Source organism: Corylus avellana, chromosome ca2 (assembly GCF_901000735.1).
Source record: "Corylus avellana chromosome ca2, CavTom2PMs-1.0".
In the NCBI taxonomy this organism is placed as follows: Eukaryota; Viridiplantae; Streptophyta; class Magnoliopsida; order Fagales; family Betulaceae; genus Corylus; species Corylus avellana.
The window spans coordinates 3,104,577-3,110,463 of NC_081542.1; positions in this window are offsets into that span (position 1 = coordinate 3,104,577).

Below are 5,887 nucleotides of genomic sequence, written 5' to 3' on the forward strand. Positions count from 1 at the left end.
TAATAATATATATAAAAAGTTCATGCTGTCGGTTGAACTTGACGAACCCCTTTTTTTAAAAAAAAATTAAAAAAATAAATAAAAAACATGTGAAATAAAGACATGTCTATATATATATTGTCATTGTAAACAAAATAGAGAAGACTTCTATGCAGATCCCTCGCGGCGTCAACACGCTAAAGCGATAAGAAAAAGGAAAGAAAAAAGTGAGTAATTTCGTAAAGAGATGTGAAATAAAGACATGTCTATATATATAGTCATTGTAAACAAAATAGAGAAAGACTTCTATGCAGATCCCTCGCGGCGTCAACACGCTGAAACGATAAGAAAAAGGAAAGAAAAAAGTGAGTAATTTCGTTAAGAGATGTGAAATAAAGACATGTCTATATATATAGTCATTGTAAACAAAATAGAGAAAGACTTCTATGCAGATCCCTCGCGGCGTCAACACGCTGAAACGATAAGAAAAAGGAAAGAAAAAAGTGAGTAATTTCGTAAAGAGATGTGAAATAAAGACATGTCTATATATATTGTCATTGTAAACAAATTAAATAGAGAAAGACTTCTATGCAGATCCCTCGCGGCGTCAACACGCTGAAATGATAAGAAAAAGGAAAGAAAAAAGTGAGTAATTTCGTAAAGAGATGTGAAATAAAGACATGTCGGAAACATGCAACGAAGAGGACAAAAATAAAATCAGAAGAACTTTTATACTGGTGCCCCACAAACACCCGTGTGTGTCGACCAAATTAGGATGTGACACCTAAGCATATCATAACAAATCTAAGATTAATTAGAAAAAAACGCAATCACACTGAACAGTAAATCATACCAAATATTAAAAAAATAATAATAATAATTAATTATTTTTTTTAAAAAAAAAAAAAATTGAAGGGGTGGGTCACTGGCCACCACTAGGCGTGGCCGGCGAGCCACCCGGCCACCTTGTGGCCTGGGGGTGGCTAGTGCGGCCACCCCAAAAGTGGCCGGGGTGGCTGGCGAGCTACCCCCACCTCCCTCTGGGGTGGCTCGCCGCCATTCTGAGTTGTCCTCTAAATTTATTAAAAAAAAAATAATAATAAAACCTGATATATATAATCAGGTGTGGTTGTATTTTTTTTTCTTATTGTGTTCTTCAGCTTTAACTACCAACTTTACAAGTATCCATACATCCAATTATATAAATTTCTACTCTATTTATTAAATTAATATTTTTACAATTTTCTATTCCCACAAAAATCATACCAGCAAATCCTCTTTCACACAAGCAAATCAAAACAGCTATCGACTTAAATCCTCTTTCACACAAGCAAATCAAAACAGCTATCAACTTGAGAAATTTTGAGGTGGGGTTTCGGAGGAGAAGAGTTTGGATCAACTGCTATATGAGAGGAGTTTGAAAAATTGCAGTCAAATTTTGGAGAAGAAGACAAAACCCCATTGCAGAAGAAACCGACCATGAAAATCACACTATGATGAGTTTTGCATTTGGGTTTAGATGTGAAAAAGATGCGATGTGTGGACCCCATTGCAGAAGAAGACGAAAGCCACCATGAAAATCACAATAGGAGAAAACCCATTCATGATTATCATAATATGAATGCTCTTATATATTCACACAAAATTCAAAACTCTTTTATCCTTACTTCTGAAGGATAAAATACTAGTTTACAAACTAGTTACATTTCTATTTCTCTCTCTCTCTCTCTTTTATTACTAAAGACAAATAACAAAATTAGACTAGAGAAAAGTGGAGGAAATCTTATTCGTATTTCACTTGTATTGAAAATACATCTTACGAAGCCTATAAATAGAGGCATTCAAAGACTAACTTACAAGGCTTTTACTTCTCCTTATTTATTGTAATAAATAACAAAAACTCATCTCTAAGTTAAGACTTCAGTTGAGAATTAAATAAACACATGAGTTTAGAAAAATTAAAATCCCTTATTAATTAAAATAACTTAATAACTTCTACCATTTAGAAAAAACTCTCTTGCGTTTTGATTTGTTTAGTTTCCAACACGCCCCCTCAAATCGAAACCTCCTCATGCCAAGCATGTCTCTTAGCCTCATGAAAATTGCACCTGATAATGACTTAGTAAATATATCTGCTACTTGTTCAGTGGTGTAGCAATACTGGAGCTCTATTGTCTTTCGCTTGACATGGTCTCTAAGAAAGTGGGACCTAGTGTCAATGTGTTTACTTCTCCCATGTTGCACTGGATTCTTTGCTAACTTTATAGCTGATTGGTTATCCAAATAAATCACAGTCGGTTCTTCTTGTGGATGTTCCAGTTCCTTCAAGAGATTCCTTAGCCATATAACTTCAAAAACAGTAGACGAAGCCGCCACATACTCCGCCTCACAGGTAGACAAGGCTACGATTTCTTGTTTTTGGGATGTCCAAGAAAATGCTGTAAAACTAAGATAGAACACATACCCAGTAGTACTTTTCCTTTCATCATGGTCACATCCCCAATCACTATCTGAATAACCAACTTATTTTGCTTCATCACCATAGGCATAGAATAAACCAAGATTCAGAGTGCATTTGATGTACCTTAGGATCCTTTTTGCAGCTAACCAATGAGTCTCCATTGGTGTCTCCATGTATCGACTCACAAGTCCAACTCCATAGACAATAATAACAATATCTAGCCTTGTGATCATCAAGTACCTTAGACTTCCAACCAAACTCTTGTAAAGAGTTGGTTCAATAACTCGACCATCTCCTTCTTTTGACAACTTTATGCTTGTTTCAACTGAAGTATTCACAGAGTTGCAGTTATCCATCTTGAATTTCTCTAAAATCTCCCCCATGTACTTCTTTTGGGATATGAAAATTCCATCATGTTGTTGCTTCACTTCAATACCAAGGAAGTAGGACATCAACCCGTTGTCTGTCATCTCAAACTCCTTAAACATTGATTGCTTGAATTCCTTGAACATTTCACCATTATTTCCTGTATATAACAGATCATCAACATATAGACAAATGATTATAAATTCACCACGATGGTTTTTCTTCATATAAACAGCATGCTCATATGGACATTTAGTGAAGCCGTTATGATGAAGGTAATTATCAATGCGTGCGTTCCAAGCTCTTGGTGCCTGAGAGGTACACCTTGCTGTCTTCTCCTTCCTTTATAAAGCCTTCCGGTTGTTGTATGTACACCTTTTCTTCAAGGATGCCATTGAGAAAGGCTGACTTGACATCAAGTTGGTATATCTTCCAATTGTGATGAGCGGCAAGTGCAATCAACAATCTCACTGTGTCAAGTCTCGCAACTGGTGCAAAGACCTCTTCATAGTCGATGCCATACTTTTGTTTGTAGCCTTTAGCTACAAGTCTTGCCTTGTATCGAGAAACTTCACCTTCTGCAATGCGTTTGATCTTGTACACCCACTTAACACCAATAGCCTTATGGTTTGATGGGAGTGTTGTCAACTCCCAAGTATCATTCTTTTGAATAGCATGTATCTCCTCCTCCATTGCGGATCTCCAACAATCTTTTTCAACAGCTTCTTGAAAGGTAAGAGGCTCATGATCAACAAATAGGCAGAAAAGATTAGTCTTTCCATCTTCTGTTTGCTCATAGATTTCCCTGAAACTTCTCATCTTACTTTGATTTGTGGAGGATCTGCTGCTGCTACCTCCCATAGAAGATGTAGAGTCACTCTGTGCTACGGACGGTGTGGTAGGCTGAGAAGATGGTGGGGTACTTGGTGGAGCTTCTGTTGCGAGCTCTTCAGGCTTCTCCAATAGTTGTTGTTCTTTGGCCTTCTCTTTATCACTCCAGCTCCACACTCTTTCTTCATAAAAAATAATGTCTCTACTAACCACTAATTTTTTTGTTAGTGGATTGTAGAGCTTGTATGCTTTCGACTCTTTGCTATATCCGAGAAAGATACATTTTTCACCACGATCATCAAGCTTCTTCCTCTTGGATTCGGGAACTTGAGAATATACAACACACCCAAAGATTCTTAGGTGTGCAACACTTGGCTTGTGGCCGCTCCATGCCTCTTAAGGTGTCATATTCTTGACACTTTTGGTAGGACATCGGTTGAGTAGATAAGATGAGCACGCCACAGCTTCTACCCATAATTGTTTTGGCAGCCCTTTCTTCTTGAGCATAGTTCTGGTCATATTAAGAATGGTACGATTCTTTCTTTCGGCAATCCCATTTTGCCGTGGTGTGTAAGCAGCAGTCAACTGATGATTTATGCCTTGTTCCCTGCAATACTTATCAAATTCTTTTAAGGTGTATTCTCTACCTCGGTCAGAATGAAGAGTTATAAGCTTATGGCCACTTTGATTTTCAACAAGGGCTTTGAAGTTCTTGAATACAATAAAGGCAGCTGATTTTTCTTTAAGAAAATAAACCCAAAGTTTTATGCTAAAGTCATCGATGAAGGTAATAAAGTATCTATTACCTCCTAAGGACATGGGCTCTATTGGTCCACATATGTCAGTGTGAACTAGTTGCAATGGTGATGTTGCTCTCCTAGATTTGCCATTGAGAAAAGAAGTCGTGCATGCTTGCCAAGTATGCATCCTTCACACACATTGCTCGGTGGCTCAATCACTGGTAACCCATTCACCATGCCCGCTGAAGATAGTAGCTTTAGGCCGCTGAAATATAGATGACCAAACCGAAGATGCCACTTCCATGACTCACTTTCCTTGAGTCCATAGAAGCACTTTTCAGACTTTATGTTAAGATGTAACGGGAGCATGCGATTATTGGTCATTGGAACATGAGCCACAATTCCTCCACGTGTATCTCTCAAAATGAGAGGGTAGTTCTCCATATGTATGGTGTACCCCTTCTCGAGCAACTGCCCAATGCTAAGAATATTGCTTTCTATGTTAGGCACATAATAAACATAAGAAATGTACCCTTTCTTACCATCATTTTGATAGATTTTTATCTTCCCTTTGCCTTCAACTAAGAGTTTGGTGGAGTCTCCCAAGTTCACTTTTCCACGAACTCTTTCTGTGAGTTCTACGAACAGATCTTTCTTCCCACACATGATTGCTTGCGCCAGAATCGAGGTACCAGACCTCATCTTGTGAATCTGAATCATCATGAGTGAGAAGTAAAATAGAATCACTACGAACCTCATTTATTGCTTCTGCAACATTGGCTTGCTCATCATCTTTGTGCCAACAATCCGAGGCATAGTGTCCAAACTTCTTGCAGTTGTAGCATTGGATATTCTTGGAGTTTCCACGTCCATATGTGGATCTTCCTCTTCCTCGATAGCCTCCTCGTCCTCGACCTCTGAAACTTTGAATCTCCTGTTGACTTTGATGTGGTTGTTGAAAAATACTACGCCCCCGGCCTCTACCACGACCACGATAGGAGCTGATTTTGCGTTGATCATTTAGAGTCAGTTTTGACTCTAGTGCTTGTTCTAATACACTAGAACTAGCATTCTTCTGCATCCTTTGCTCATGTACTTGTAATGAACCCAACAACTCCTCAATTGTTAGCTTCTCCAAGTCCTTAGACTCTTCGATAGCTACAACTACATGTTCAAATTTAGAGGAAAGGGATCGAAGTACCTTTTCGACGACTCGGATGTCATCGACCTTCTCATTGTTTCTTTTCAAACCATTCACGATTACCAGTAATCGTGAGAAATAATCGGACACCGATTCTCCATCCTTCATGTGAAGAGCCTCGAACTCGCCCCATAATGATTGGAGACGGACCCGTTTCACCCGTTTGTCTCCTTTGAAGATGGAAGCTAGAATCTCCCATGCTTGTTTACTTGTCATTGCTTCGGCAACTTTCTCGAAGGTAGACTCGTCCAATGCTTGATAGAGTAAAAACAAGGCCTTTTTATCCTTCTTCCTTTGCTCCTTAAGAGT